The 17,489-nt window shown below is 38.6% G+C and overlaps 1 protein-coding gene across 7 annotated transcripts in view; it reads left to right on the forward strand.

Annotated features, from left to right (window-relative positions):
* The window catches only part of LOC139775753 (uncharacterized), a 169,039-nt gene that overhangs the window by 67,139 nt on the left and 84,411 nt on the right, over positions 1-17,489 (forward strand). The gene's annotated exons all lie outside the window — the stretch shown is intronic.

Below are 17,489 nucleotides of genomic sequence, written 5' to 3' on the forward strand. Positions count from 1 at the left end.
AAATTTATTAAAATTACAGATAAAGACTTATTGCAAGATACAATATTATTCTTGCGTATTATATATATATATATATATATATATATATGTAATACGCAAGAATAATATATGAAAGCTAAGAGAGAATAAGGATTATCTATTCGAGGTTAAAATGTATTGCTGTTAAAACTTTATAATAATTTTGCTATCCCCTTCTGAACGAATTAATAGGAAATTATATCATAATATTTCTTTTGGATACTTAATATAATCTTTTAAAAATCTAAGAGTTTACCTTTTGTATCCTTCTTAAGGCAGCCAAGGATATAAGGCTTTGTCCTCTCAACTTTCCATTAGACATTCAAAGAGTTGCTACGGTTTTATGAGCAATAAAGGTCATGAGTGAAAAAGGAAGATTTATTCTTTTTAATCTTGTACATAGTATTCTGCCGGTGATAGGAATGACGTTCTTAAGGCATCGATGGTGTTAAAATGCTAAAGTTCACATAATCCATAACCGTTAAAGTAGCAATGCTGCTATTACTTTCCGTGAGATTAGTTAGGCGAAATTTAAATAATATCCGCGCATAAATCACAAAATCGTGACACTTAAAATTTTCATTAATCTTTGTAAGCTTAACATCATAAAATCGCACTCTTGTGCATTATATATCACGGCCATCCATAAAGAATAGAGACAATCACATAAAATTTTATTATTAGCGTTATCACTAGCATTTTTAACATTATGCATTTTCTTTCTATCTAAAATTATATTACCTATATCATCACTTTCTTAATATAAATTTATATTTCTATTTTGTGATTATATCGAACTACTCCGGTCGATGCTCCAAGCCCGAAGATAAAGAATTCGATCAAAATTTAATCTAGCTTGCAACGTGCCGTGTCAATGAGATAATGCACTCGCTAATTTGATAAAAGCTGTGACAATCAACGGGTAACACGCGGCAGATGGAAATCAAGTCCACACTGTGGCAATCTATCTAACCAAGCATCGTTGCTCCGATATCGATCGTGCGGGTAAATAATGTTGATATGCATCAGCGCAAACCTCAAGCAGGTTATACGCGAGCTATATTGACGAAATAATCATATAACGATTATTTTCTTCGCGTAAAAAGGTTACAAAATTCGAGAAGTTCTTTTCAATATATTTTATACGGAAAAGTTATCCATACATTAAATTCGTAAACGAATCGACCCATAGCTGTTATTGTCGGCAAATGTTAAACATCTTCGGAATTATTATTATTTATATACATATATATTGACGAATTAATAATGAATAACCTATAATGCACATTTCTATCGATCTCTCTTGATGAAAGATTGATAAATCGTAGGGAAAGCGATTAACTGCATGTGAGTCATTAATTTACTTCCCGAATGAGATTATTGAAAATGATGAACATTGAAGCTGCATACGCCGGAGTTTATTATCAGACTCATTTCCGTGCTATCAAATTGCCATCGATATTAAAACTGGCATATTTTTGACAACAGCACTTTTACTAAAGATAATAATTGCAATAATGCCCGGATCTGCATCTTGTAATTAAGTTGAAGTAACGAGCACGAAATATATTTCGCTTTTCCAGACGTAAACAGCAACAATGTTATAATTACAATCGCATCATGAAGTTCCAAGTCTCTTTAGGAAACTTAAGAAAATCGTGATATAATTCAAAAAAGTAAAAACAGATCTCGTGGAAAGGAAAGAGGAGAGGAATAAACTTTTTACCTATTTTAAAACTTTTCATAATGGATAACTTTTACTCCAAACTTTTTCTACTAACGCATGGTTTAAACGTTGTAGCACGTTGGCAAATATCTGAAGAAGTTTTAGAAAAGCAAAGTTCACGAAAAGTGTCAATGTCATTCGTATTTCATCATTTTTTCTTTCATCTCAAGATATATTTATGGTAAAAGATCAGTTTTTTTTAGAAAGTAGAAGAGTTAAGAAAAAATTTATTTTAGGATCGTCATTACTTCTTTTATGTTCTAAAGATATTTTCTTTTTAGAGATGGAGTTCTTCGTAAAAAGGAATAAAATCCACTAGACGGGTAAACACAACCTATCGCCGCCGCGAAAGTGTAAATCGTAAAACTGGTTCGACCGATTAACTGCGGATGGAATACGGTGGATCAAAAGGGCTCGCATGTCATGAAAATTTCCATAGAGGCATCTCTGAACAGAGATTGCCGCAATACGAGGCGAGCAAATATTTGTTTGTACTCGCGGATGCTGCGAAGCTCGAATTTTCAGGGTGCGAGTACATTTGTGGGGGCAACTTGGTTACGTATCTATCGGTCACACGTGCGTGTGTTCGTGCCATGTACGTGTCAGCGGCTTACAGACTTCCAGCGTACCTTGTTGACAGGATCAACCGGCGGCGAAACCGGTACACTCACCTCTCGACTTCACTACAACCATTTGCAACCAACAAAAAGTATTTTTTATCCGTCGAGCTCGATCAATTTTGCCGCGAATTGGTTTATGCGTTCGAGCGATACGATCGTTTTAGCATTGTAACCATCTGCCGAATAGCTCTCATGCAAATTTAAATTTAAATTAACTGCTCTAATATGAATTCAATAGTATTCCAAGTTAAATTTTGTCATAACAACCTCATTAAAACGACGTTTCATTTCTCCAAATTAAATTTGGTCATAATTTCATTAAAACTGCTTATTTATATCTCTTATCCTGTAAAAACGTAACTATTTTAAAATATTTGATTATGCGAAAATCTGAAATAATATGTTTTATTTTGATTTAACTATTGAATATTAATAAGATTATTTGAATAGCAGAAAAACAATATTTACAGTTTTAATTATACAGTGAAAATGAATTATCGATCCCATACTATCCATTTATAGAAACTTATGAATAATTAATTGAACCGTATGTCGAATTTAAACTAACTACAGGCAAAATTTTACATTAATCTAAATTAATTCCACATTGTGCAGAAAATATTTAAAGATTTGAAACATATTGGATGTATATGCAATAATTATACAAAATCATCAATTTGTGCTAATTGTTGCAAACATTAGTCAAGCTATCAAAATGTTTGAGCATATTTTAGAGAGATATTTCGTTAATTTTTAACAATCTTTCCTATTTTTATTGTAACATTCTTATATTCAATAATACTATAATTTGGAGAACATAAATTGTTGCGTGAAAGAAACTGACTAGAACGTTCTTCAAGCGATAATTTTTTCTTATCATCTCTGACCGACGCAGGTGCGTTTATAAAGAAGTACCTAATGTACTTTCTAAGAGGAATGGGATATGCGAGCGAAAACAGAATTTCGTAAAGTTTCCAAAGTGCGACTTGCTAACATAACACAACTGAAAGTTCCTCCAGAATTTCGGCGGAAGCTTCCATCGCGAAATTTCTTGCATCTGCTATTAAAGATAAAAGTAGCAATTCATCGAGTGATTTTTAGTGAAGACGTACTCGTCTAAATACAAAAAGAGATTTTGTATAGCAGCTTTTATAAAGTAGCTTTTTATTACGATTTTTGATAAAATGTGTTTTATAAAATTCTATGTATAATATATACATTGCAAAGATATCTTATCTTTGTAGAAATCTTTCTGGTTCAATTTATTATAGATTCGATTATGATAAAGGAAATAGTATAATTTAATTTTAAATCTCAAACGTTTTCGAAAAAGACAATATTGTCTTCGATATTAAACGGAATCTATATAAAAGCAATATGCTAAATTTAATTACGATAAGTATGTCACTAAAACATGGTTTCTCTTTATCCATGTCAACTTAAATTTTATAGATATTGTAGTCGCGAATTTATATATTATTCTGACATTCGCGATAGATCATCTATCGAATAGACGAATAAACGAATTAAATCGAAACTATAATACATTTGCCTTGTTTGGACAAATAAATTTCTGTGCTTTACGAACACTTTTAAAAAATTCAAAGGAAATATAATGCAGATCCTGAAGCTATATTTACTCGGATGCGGTAACATTTATTGACCATTTCGTATTTCCGTTTGTATGCATAGAACAGCCCTGCTTAACAGGACGATCGCGTAAGCCGTTGAAAAGATTCCGAAAGCAGGTGCTTGCGCCATTCGCGACGTGCATAAGAAAAATGCGCAAGAATTCTCTCGGGAAAATGCTTTTGCATTAACTTTTTGAAACGGGATACCGAGAAAGAATATCATCTTTAAAGATATACTTCTCCTCAAAACAAGCTTCAGCAAATAATAGAAACCTATGTATTTCGCATCGTTTATTTATGTATTTAAATTTCTTGGTTTATTCGTAGTATATCTTGAGTTTTTTCGAGATATATATCTATAAAAATATATACATATGTAGTGCGTATCATTGTTTTATTTTGATTAATTATTGGAAAAAACTAAATTTTTTACATTACGAAATTCCGATATGCATTGCCACTCGATTGCTGCACACACTGTATCAAATCCCGATGAAATCCAATCGGGATGGATTTTGTAGGAAGGACCACAGAATTTCGACTAAATCATTCGTGAAAATATAATTCGACGAGCTGTATTCGAAAACGCGCGATCGAGTGATGCCCGACACACCGGGCCGGGCGCTTAAGTATTACGGCAGTCAAATTAATGGTTCGTAATTTAACGGTTTGTAAGTGCGAACGCGCGTAATGAAAATCAATGGCACGTGCCAGACGCGATACAATTCTATTGTAATCCCGCGTGTCTCGCGCGCCGTTCTACAAAGCTTCCACGCGCAGCTTGAATAGAAAACACTCGTCGGGGGCTTTTATTTTTCATGGTAATAGGATATCCTATTTTTCGTTATAGAATTTTTCCCGACCAAAAATATCGGCTAACGACGTAACACCGTGTTTCTACGCCGCGCAGTATTCCGGGCAATGCTGTTAATACACGGATTGCAACAGGAAATTTCAGTCGTGCTTCGTCTATAGTAGAAATGTAGCAAACTTGGAACCATCCTGGAACCGTCACATGAATTTAACGATATTTTATACGCGGTATTGTAACTTTATGTCTTTTAAATTCAATCGGAAATTTGAAAGTTATCCTAACGCATTTATACGCGGAAAAGGGAGAACGTTTTCCAAAGTTTCTTCCGCTCCTGAATTCGGCGCGCGTAATGTATCGTTTCGATTATTCGAAACAAGCGCACACGTGTTCGACGAATCGATCCGATCTTACGAGGGTTGTCGAAGGATTGTCGTTGTTGTCACGCTTCTAAGGCGCCTGGAAGTAAGCTCGAGCATTAACCCGATAATGACGTAATTAGTTCCGAGATAGTCCGCATCAGTTATCGATAATAGCGTCATTCGTTTAGTAGACCGACATGTATTTACCACTTTACTTCTTTCTTTACTTCCTTCCTTCTCTTCCCAGACGTTACACTTTAAAGAAAGAATGTGAATTTATATACAGAATTTCTACATCCCATGTATAAAACATTAAATTCACGTGACGATTCGAGGAAGATCGAGATTTATTCATATTTTATTTATATGATAACACGAAAGAAAATACAGATATTTTGTCATAGATATGATGTAATATTTGAAATTCTCTACTTTCACACACGTTCAAGTTATTTTCATACAATTATAATAAGATCTTTACTGCACAACTGATTTTGATAAAATGATATTTTTCTCTGACATTTTCTCTAATATTTCTTTTCAATATGCATTCTGTTATTTTTTTAGAAAAACAAACCGTAAAAATATTATAGAAATATCATTTGCACAATACGTTATCAATTTACATATGCGCACTAATTGCGCACACATAAAAATAATCCATTCTACAGCTAAGGAAAGCACTTATGCTTATTCTATTTTATTTCTTTTAAGTAAGTTTTCTCACAACAAATAATATTTTCTTACTAATAGCTTTCAAATATCTTGACACAAGTTTTTGAAAACCAGAATATTGTTTCGAGTAAATGTAATGCTTATAATGACTTTATGGTAGATTTGCGAATTAAGTATTTGATAAGGTTATGTATCCGCAAATCTACCATAAAATCATTATAACCATTACATTTACTCGAAACAATATTCTGGCTTTTCAAAGACTTGTGTCAAGATATTTGAAAACTATTAGTAAGAAAATATTCTTTGGTGTAAGCACAAACTTACTTAAGAGAAATAAAATAAAATAAGTAAATGCTTTCCTTGGCTGTAGAACGATTATTTTTCTCCGTGCGTCGTCTCAATCGATAAGAAGCAATGTAACCCTTATACATTTAAAGTAGAAGCTCTCTTATTTTATTAAATATCTATGTCATGTGCTCTACCATCGATTTATAAGAGAAATTTATAAGATTAATCGATGTCGTTTCTCTTCGTGCCGAGAGCAGAATCGAACAAATTCTTTACCGCCAGTCTATCGATTATAACAAAGGATGGATCTTCGGAACACAAGAACGCACGTGATTCTGCTGCCTCGGCATTAAGAGGCCAATGGCATTATTCTGCGCCTTGCAGAGTACTTCTGAAATATCGCAACAAGGATACATGATAATAGATAAATGGAAATCCGCGTTCGCCCCTCGCATGCGAATCCGAATCTTAAATAAGGAACGCGATCGAGATGTTACGGTCCATCGTGGCTGCATAAATATCCCCGGCGAGCCACGCGAGAGACCGACTTCGGGATATTACCCGTCAGATTCATCCGAATCCGCCGTAAAATGCGGGCGGCCAACCGAAAAGGTGCATTTCGCGATCGTTGCAACGCGCAATCCGCAGATGGTGACAAAAAAAAACAATGCACACGCAGGCTGGTAGTGGATTTGCGCGCGTGCTTAGCGTAGCGTGCGATACATTTACCAACTTAAAATCGATTTCATCTCGACCATATATTTATCTTGACATTTTGTTTTAACAATTAAAAGGTTCAAGCAGCAATAATCTCTTTGAATTTTGAACGATTGAGGACATTTTACTTCAACAAAAGGTATTTAAGCAGCAGTAATCTCTTTTAATTTTGAGCAATTGAGGATTCAGAATTTTCGTAGATCAAACTTCCACGACTGAGGTCTATTTTTATCAATGTTCTAAAAACTAGAAAAAGATAAAAGGTAAGTTAAATCGAGATTGAAGTTAATCTACATTGGTAGAATTGGACATGAAATGCATATATTAAGATTTTACTCCTAATAATTTCGGGTATTGGACTTCCTTTCTTACGTGGAATATTATTTGGTACACAAACAACAAAATATTTAATTATAATATCATTATAATACCTATCAATTTTTAAAAATGTTTTAATGTTAAAAAACATCGATTTCGGATTTAATCGAGACATCTTGGTACCAGATGCGCGCGCGAATTTATCCGGCCACCCCGTATACTCGCAAAAATCTAAGCGGAGATTCTCGGAGCAAAAATTCCGGGGACTCGCGTCCGAATCCAAGCTGAAAAGTCGCTCGGAAGCGCGAGACACGTTTCGCAACTGCGAGAGAGTATTGAACCGGAGTCAAATCCGTCTCCAAGATTGTACGCGGGCGAGATGCACCTGTCGGCGTTTCCGTTTGTCTTCGACAACGACGTCGAGATTGTCAAGAACGACATGTCGGAGCGCGCGCGCACGCCTGGCGCAACGACGACGTCGAATTGTCGCGAGTCGAAATAAACGCCGAGCAGTTATTCGCGACGAGCATCGCAATGTGGAGAATGTACTCACCTTCCCCGACGCCCCACCATCTCGCGTCGCGCCCCTCGTCCTGCCGCTCCGCACCGCTCCGTTCCGTGTCGTCGCTCCGGTCCCACGTGCAAACGCGTCCCTCGAGGAGGCGCCGATGATTAGGACCGCTTCAGGACCGTTTAGGTCTCGTGACGCCGACGCGACGATCGTCCGCCGCTTCACGCGGCACCGCCGAACGTTACTTACACGCCCGCCATGTTGGATGCGCGTCGCGTAACCGTAACGCTTGAATTCGAATCCGCGGCAACTTCATTTCATTACGTCGCGGCCGGGCCGCTCGCGACGATGGACGCTGAACGCCTACGCAGTACGCCAGCGGGGGCTCGAGACGCGCCGCGATGTCGGTCACTGTTGAGGCGCAGGCCGCGCAGGAAACAGGTAATTGTCGATCGAATTCCCGAATTGATACCGATTGAGAACTCACCTCGCTCCGATACTCCGATCAGTAGTCGCTGAAGTCCGCTCGTCTCCGACGGGACTCTGCTTTCGGTGCTTGCCCTCCGTAAACGCGGCCGGGGAGCGCGGGAGGCGCGACGCCTGGCCATGTTGGAATGCGTGTCGCGTAACGCTTGACGCTTGACGCTTGTATTCGAATCCGCGTTATCCGCGGCAACTTCATTGTGACGCGGTCATTCGCAACGATGGACGCCTACGCCAGAGGGGCTCGAGACGCGCCGCGATGTCGATCACCGTTGAGACGCAGGAAGCAGGTAATTGTTGATTCCCGAATTGATACGAGAACTCACCTCGCTCGATCAGCCGTCGCGCGTCGCTCGTCTCCGGCGGGGCTCCGCTTCCCCCCCGTAAACGGCGTAAACGCGGCGAGGAGCACGGGAGACGCGACGCGGGGTGCTCGACCTCCGAAACGAAATACTCGTACGTACGCCGCGCAGTAGCCGAGCGACCGTGCTGGTCGAAACGAAACGTGCGGCAATAATAACAGCATTAACGTGGAAAAGTGGGCTTTGAGAGTCAAACGCGGTTAGTTGTGCGTGAGTTAACGCTGTGCAATATTTATTTAATAATTTAATCGCGATTTATAATACGAATTATAAATCGTTTCGGTGATAGATAAATTAAATAATATCATGCTCTCCAATGAGTTTAATGTGAATATTTAAAAATTGAGCGTACAAAAGATAGTGTAATTTATAAGCGTACTGTTAAATATCGAAGAATGAAATTTAAATTAGTACCTTGAGTTAGTACATTTTGTTATTTAACTACCATGTATGTCGACATTTATATTATTTTAACATAAAACAGTATTATTTCAACTTCATTGGTTCAGTTAAATTAACGATATATATTTTTTTAGCAGTGGCCACCTATAGGAATGACTAAAAATGACTGAAATTGGGTATAACTTGACACTACGAATTTAGCAGTAAGAGGAAATATACCCTCGAGGAAACAGAAAAGTTCCGCCAGTATTTATGGTCTGCAAAATATTCGGACTGGAAGTGAAAATTGGGACTAACCGGCAAAGAGAGGTGAAATCCGTTAAAAAACATTGTTGGCGTAAAAAAACACAGCTCGGATAAACGAACAGTCTTTACAACGTCGCCGACATCGTGTCGTTATTTTAGATACCCCGCATATATCGACAGGAGCATTCGGAGGGGAAAGTATAACCAGCTTGACGCGCTGCGTACCGACGTGTGACATGGTTTGACTTTCCTGCGTAGTTGAAACACCGGCGGCATAAGTGAATAATATTCGCGACCGCAGCTCGCGTGCATATTTCCAAAATACACCGTTCCTGTTCCCCACAACGAACTTGAGTGCAACCAGCTCGGCCGTCGAGCCTGTCGTTTTCTCACCTACTCAATATCTCAGGTATTTCAAAAAAACATGTCTATTTATATTGCAAATTCCATCGTTTTTTCGGCCATTTTCGCCTCGAGCCTCGTCGTCCGTATATCGCGCCTACGGTCTGGAATCTGCCCCGGGACCGGAATTTAATCTCGTAAAAAGGGGGGCACGCGTGGGAGGCTATCCTCTATAGGCGGCGACGCGGGACGAGCTATGAAATCTGCGGGACGTGACGTTGATTATTTCTGCGAGTCGGACGCGCCGTCGAAAACGTCTCTGCCACCGGTCAATACGTTCAAATCGCCGTCGTTTATGACGCGTGTTTAATTAGTAAATTTTAATAGGGGAAGTCGTTTCGGGAGGAGGGGAAGGGGGGAATGCCGCGGTGCCGCGACGCCGCCTATCGTGGATTATCGATCGCGCTTTTATTTTCGCGAGTTAAACGAGGGGGAACGACAACCCGATTGACGAGAACAAAGAGTGCGGTCATAAAAATTTCCTCGACTCCTCTCACAACGCGAAAGACGCGTATATTTGCGTCACCGCTCTGTGTTTGCGATTAATTCACAATATTAATCCGTATTATTAATTCACATTACATATATTCACTAATTCAGTTCGTGCATGTCGAAATTTTGATTCGCGAGCGAAATGCTTTCCCGTCTCTGTCCTCCCCCTCCCGCTGGATGAAAGACGGGAATACAAAGTGCTGATTTAATTAAATTATTAGTCCAATAATCGTACGGAAACGCGAAGCTTTAATCGCAATGAATAGAGCGGCGGTGGCGCGTATTCGCCGCGGACGAAAGTATTTTGCGCGCGGCAGCGGCATTAATTCAATTGCATCGGGACAGCAAATTCCATAATGAAAATGTTTCACATGCTGGTTAGAGTAAATACGAACGCGGGATTATGAATTAACCGGGTAACGAAATATAATATAGTGTTATTGATATACATCGGGGTCGCGTATGCCATCCCTATATAGCTGCCGCGAATTATCGTTTAAAAGATGGAAAATCGCAAAATTTATTATACCAGGATATATCTGCAGAATATCGACACTGACGATTAATCGTACTAGCAGTTGTGTACGGGCATTATTTCATCCGATTGACAATCCGTTGCTCTTTCCCGTCGATTTAATTGACCGTAACTGAAGTCTCGCGTCCAGTAAATTTTTATTTAAAAAAAAAATAGGAATGTCGTTTGCGTATTCTGCATGTCGTATGTTTCGTCGGTCGAGGCTTCTGGCGTGTATCAGAATTTCACGGAACGATTTGACGAAGTTGGACGGGTCAAGCTCGACGGGAAAAAAAATCTAAAACTTGGGACACAGGCACGTCCAACGTGAAAATAGATGTGTCAAGTGCGACATAAATACCTTCACCGCGCGCGAACGGTCAGCCGATAACCGCCTATTTTTAGTTCTTATTTGCAGGCGTCCCGTGCATAATATCGATATTGCAATTTCTGCCGGCACAAGATACTAATAGCTGTTTTTCTGCGCATCTACATATCGATTCTCGGACATATACACGATGCCACGATGCCAGAAGATAGTAAAGTTGTGTAGATAGAGGTATAAGAAAATTTGTGTTTGCTGAATTGCGAATAATTTTGCAAAATAGAGAGAAAGAGAGAGAGAGAGAGAGAGAGAGACCTTTTTCTACGTTTTCCCAGAATTGTGCGGGAAAGATAATTGTACTAAAAACGCGCGCTGCAACTGTTCAATCTAAATGCTAAAAAAGTCATTGCATTGACCGCACTCGGTGCGGTTCAATTATGAACAATTACGGCGAAATTGCATTTGGTAATTACATGCGTAATATGCGAATAACTTGTTTCCGATTGACCTGAGTGCAACTTAAGTTTCAAATGCACACCGTAGCGTTTGCATTTGAATTTCTAACACGGGGAGAGGAATTCGAAATAAAAAAATTTAGTTATGATAGCAATTTTCATGAATTTCCACGATTGTAGAAAGTCTGCGTATTAACTAATTAAAGAGCAAACGAGTTTTCGTGTAATGCGAGTCTGTTACTCTCAAAATTCTCGCAAGAGGTACCGGTATCTTATAATAAGCTTAAATAACGAGGTATGCTATTATCACATGCCCGAATTAAGAGATAATTGTCAAGAACTTTTAGAGCATAGGTACTTGGAGAATCCATTAGTGTATACATTTCGAAATATTAATAGCCTATATTCTATGTTCTATATCCTATATTTATATTATATAATATTCTATATTTTAAAAAGAAATAAATTTTGAAGTATTATTATTCTATATTTTCATATAACTTTCAAATTCCACGTAATAGTTTAAACAAAATATTATTTCTTTCATTAGAGAAAGCACGAAAGACGGTTAAATTAGTTTATTGGAAAAAAAGGAATTTTGTCGTATCTGGTAAAAGCATCTTATTTTCAACAATGCAAAGTGCTTTCGGCTTTGATTTTATTTTACGATTTTCATTTAACGTGGAATTTTGCCGGGCAGGATGGTTTTCGCTAGGAAAAAGTTTACTATTTTATTTAAATACGTTAATTGCATTTTAATACAGTTCGTCTTTGTTAGATATTATTTTAGATTTTCTTCTCGCGACATTTCCATATTGGCTCTCACTACCCGCGTATTTTTGCCTTCAGTTTACGAATCGCCGTGTTATTTCTAAATTAAAAGATGTTGCCGCTTAATATCTTCAAAACGAAGTTAATGTAGCATGCCGAACTAGATTCGTTGCATCGTAATTGAATCTCGTCTCTCTGGTCGATTTCATCGAAAAATTTAATGTAAAAGCTTTAAAATAGAAAAGAACTTTTGCATTTGGATAGCCTTGTTGCAGCGCGTTGTTTTTAGTCCAATTATCTTTCCATTGCAGAACTTCTGTTACGCTGCGTCCAAGTATATTGATGCATATCACTGAAATTCTATACCGACGACGCGACGTGGGATCCACCGTTTGTTTTACTACTCAACTCTGGTCTGGTTTATGCGCTGTGGCTTCTACTACTACTACTCCGGTTTACGAACTCCGTTAGAAACGATTAGCAGAATAGCTCTTCTGCGATACGAACTGTTATCGATTAAATGTATATTGATTCTAGCGCTGCTACAAGGCGCGTTATAATAATGGCGAGGTTGTAATAACGGCGCAATCTCTTGGCAGACTGTTTGTCGCAAATTGCAACATTAGTCCGAACTAGCTTTGACGTAAGTTTTAATGGGACTCTCCAATCATATCTACTTACATGTTTGATAACGACGCTAGTAGTCGCGAACTTTAAAGTCGCGATGTGCACTGCACGGACGATAAAACGTATATTATAATTTATCTACCATTCTAAGTTTTAGCGAACAAAGAACTAAAGTTAATAAACAGAAACACAAGAAATTAGAGTAATTTTTTTTTTTAAGACAATCTCTTTTATGATCTAATGCACTGTATCGTGGGTTTGTTTAGTACAGATAACGATTTTTCACGATTTTCATCCTAAAATTCATTCAGTTTTGTTTTTTTCGTGCGTGTTTGTTCACCCTGGATTTTTCACGCTCGATAACGCATAAAACTGATGCGCTACTCTTGTCGCCGAAGTTTACGCAGTCCGATGGATACGTATTCCATATCGGTGACGATACTTTAGATACAGGAATGGTCTGCGCAGCTCGATGCAACGTTCCATCCTTCAATTGACTCGTTGCGAATCCATCTTTGCACATTCACATACCGAAATGCGCGCGGCTTCAATGTTTCTTCCTGTAGCGAATATTTCCGTACGCCAATGCACAATAGTCCTCGCAACAGTCGACATTTTTTTCGGAACAACTCTGAAAGCTTACCCGATTCTATTTCAGCAATCTGGACACCCATTGCCTACCTGCAATATTGTTGTTGTTCCACTCGTCGCGCTCCTTTTTTTCGAGTTCCATTTGTGCTTGTCACGCACTGTCAAAAACACGCCCGGAATGAAATTTCTATCACGTTCTTTATTCCATCGAGAACATACATCCATTTTAATTTTACCTCGAGCCTTTGATTCTTCCCCTTTTCCCTTTTATCTTGTTTTACATTCATTTGTTCAGTTTTGATAGATGAAATCGGCATAGGAGCAGACGCTGTTTGATGTCGACGTCGCACACGATTTTTAGAAGGGACAATAAACGGCGTCAAAATCGTGCAGCATTTATAGCCTCTATCAGATTCAAAACCATGGAGATTTTTTTTTTTCAAACGTCGTGGCATTTATTAGCGTTTGCAATTTCTTAAATAATACAATCGTCGACTTATCTAATAGTTGTCTAACAAAAATAACAATAAGCGATCGTTGTGTGCGTATTATTTGGAAATGAATGCATACTGCCTGCGTAGGATTTGCAGCACGTATTCTGCACGTGTCGCCGTATATAATTTCATGACAATTTCTCGTTTTCCTCTAGAATGAACATTACGATCGATACAACTTCTATGATAATACGTCCCAATGGTCGCACTGTATACGAAATTGTCTCTACGACAATGTAGGATATTAGGCCTTATCCGCATTTCGTTCCGGGTCATCCGTCCGATCTGTACTTAATAACATTTTTTAAGAGATATTTTCGAGGAGCCTGGTACACCGTATCAAATTTCTTCATAAAAGAGACACGAGAAAGCTGAAATAATTTACTTGTCTTTTCGAATACTCTCTGTATTTAACTATACGTCGCTGTAACTTTGTGCAAGATAAACAAATGAAAAACAAATTTTAAAAAAGGCAAATTAAAGTGCAATTTCTGTCATGATAACATAACAGTTTTGTGTCTTGTGTGCTCATACTCGTTCAATTTTGCCGGCCTTGCCAAGCTGTCGCAACAAAAGGCAATTAACTTTATTACTTCGCCCCTCGTCGACGCTGCACTTTCTCAATTTTCCCCTCACGGAGATTTCCGTTTAGCCGTTTGGAGGGCGGCGTCACCATTAAACTTACTTTTCTTCTACGCGAGTGAGAGCGGACGAGAGCCTGCCGGAGAGGCGGATATTGGAATCGCGATATTTTCATTCGCAAAAATTCGAAAGCGAATATATCCTTCGCGGAGGAAAAGTCGTCCGTTCGTGAGGTGGCATATTCCAGAAACGATGCTGTCGTGGCATACAAACTCCGAATTTTTAGTTTACCAAAATCGTTACTGTTAATATCCCGCAAAACTTGGCGTGCATTCACGTATAGAGAGCTCATTCGCGTTTAAAACTACAGATGTACATGCATGTCGCAATATGTGACGAGGCTTTATACGCACCCGAGTGTTATCAAAACCTTGCTCAACCTTTTTTTTTTTTTACGGGAGACACAAATGGCCAGCAACACGCGTAGTCATAAAACATTTTTTAGTGCGCCAATGAAATCTGTATTCGAAATCAAGATTTTCGCGATGTTCTGCATTGCAATAATATTTCGATCTCGCAATAAATCACGATTTAGCGTAACTTCTTTTTGCCATTCGGCACGATCTCCTTTTTCAAAAGAAAAAAAAATCGAGAAACGAAATCGCCGAGAGATCCATAAAAGATTTCTCGTTTCGAAGATCGGGAAAAAGGGCTGGAAGGACCGCTCTCGCGCGAGCGGCACATAACGGTCATAAATTGCGGTTTATGAGGTTCGACGTTCCCCCGTTTGTTTTTGATTAACGTTTTAAAATGCGCAACGCGCGCATCGCCGCGCAAATTGCCATCAGAAAGGATCACCCGGGAAGCCCGCCAAGCAGGCCAGGTCAATAAAATTCGGTATAAAGAACGTGCGTTGCCCGGACATGTAAATTCGGTTTGGAGTGTCATGTGCTTGCCGACACGGCTATATCGTGCCGCATGTCGTTCGTACGTATGTCGTGTGTACGTTTACCCGAACACAATATTTGCGTACTGTCGGTCTTTGAGAGAACAGTACAATGGTCCTCGTCCAAAGCGACCGCGCGACGTCGTGCCCGCAACGCGAATAAACCCGCTCGCGACGCGGCTTCCAACTAAAATTAATTCGTCTCCTGCCATAATGACCGTCGGGCGTGCTGCGCATTATTCATCAGGACCTCCGACTCGGTCGATCTAAAATTATTTTAGCCGCTTATTCTGAGTAACGTAAGCCCCGTTTTGAAAAGATTAGAACTTTTAGATTTTCTCTCTCGTACGGGTTAAATTAAAATTTGATGATAGACTTTTTAATCAATTGTGTATATATTATGAAAAAGATATTATTAGATATTATTTTAAAATAATGATAAATTCCTTAGTTGTTGAAGTTATAATTGATATTTCCTTTACGACGCATCGAAAATGGCCAATATATAACGCTTTTCAATTTTTTACAATACGTGTCTTTAGCCTAAGTGCTTAAATTTATTTTAGTTCTTCCTTACTTCGAAACTTATCCTATTAATCCTCTTGGAAGCCAGAAAGCAATTACTTTTATACCCACCAAACTACACTTTCTCTCGGACGTGAGATCCTAACAAGACACTTTCAACTTTAATTGGAATCATCTGTCATTTGTATTTATCGATTCTTTGTTAATAAAATATTTTTTCCACATTCAAATGCAACGCAATAAAAAATTAGATTGCATTCTTGTCTTAAATTCAGTTAGTTAAATAGAAGTAAATTAATTAGCTGGAATTTATTAAAAATAAATAGCTTACAATTATAAATTAAAAATTAATTAATCGAACAATTAAACAGCCGTTATTTTTCCGGGCGCTTGAAACCATCAGGAGGCATTACTCGTCGGCATACCATTATCGAACGTAAATTCGCGAGCTCGTTCGACTCGTATTCGACGAAATTCCTCGCTGCTTGTTTTGCACAGTGTCATTTTACATCGCATTAACGGGAAAATAACAGAGGAGAGTAATGAAGGAGAACGCCGGCGCAGATTTTCTTGCGATCGTTTTTCTCCGCCGCCTTAATGGAGGACGCTGGGCGCGCGAGCGCGAGATTATTTGCGAAACAGCTCCGGAGAGCAGGAATCTCGTTATGACGTTTCTCGAGTCTAACACTTCGTTATTCTCGTGCAATAGATCTCGGTCACGTATTTTCATTCACTTTTTATTTAATTATTCTACTCACCCTCTTCCTCATTTTCCTCCATCCGAGCCTCTTTCGGCGTGAGACAACCTTTTTTTATATATATATCTCTCTCTCTCACACACACACATATACACTTTTACTTTTTCTGTATAAAAACAGAAAGTTGTAAACGTCTCATGTTGATTGGCAAAATTAATCTCTTCGTGCTTATAGTGCGAAAATGTAACACGACACAATTTCATTTGTCACTTTTGCAGCAGTAGATATAATATAAAAACCGCCGAAATATATGCAGGAATTTTTACCCGACTAGAAACAAATCGCAACTCAGATTTAGCGCAGAAAAAAATTAGCTGTCGGTGCGTGATAACTAAATAGTCCGCCGAGACTTATTCCAGGTTAACGGATTCACAGGACGACAGGAGCGAAACGCGAGCTTTCTCCGCGCGGATTTTGCGCCCTTATCATGTCACGCTTCGTTACTATCTAGCAAAAGTGGATGAGCCGTAATCTCGTGCTGCAAGAAAACGGGACTCGTTCCGTTCCGTTGCAGTCTCTTTGACGTCGCAGGTGTCATCGTGCACGAAGATAATACCGGGATATGCTCCACCTCCGCGGGAACTTGCTTATTTCTCCTCGCATTTTCAATGAGATTTGCAGTGCTTGGCCTTGAGTTGCACCGAGTCGGCATTATTTCTGACGTGGATTCATATTACTTACTTAACAAAGCATATTTAACAGAGAATTTGAAGACAATAAGCGGAAGGCTACACTTTACAAATTTTAAAATTGAGTATTCTAATCAGTTTTTTACAAAAACTCCTTTACGAACCTTAATAAAATCCTATTACAAAATTGTTGGAATTTAATTCA

Source organism: Temnothorax nylanderi, unplaced genomic scaffold (genome assembly GCF_030848795.1).
Source record: "Temnothorax nylanderi isolate EJ_2023f unplaced genomic scaffold, tnyl_v1.0 TNYL_tig0104_pilon, whole genome shotgun sequence".
Classification (NCBI taxonomy): Eukaryota; Metazoa; Arthropoda; class Insecta; order Hymenoptera; family Formicidae; genus Temnothorax; species Temnothorax nylanderi.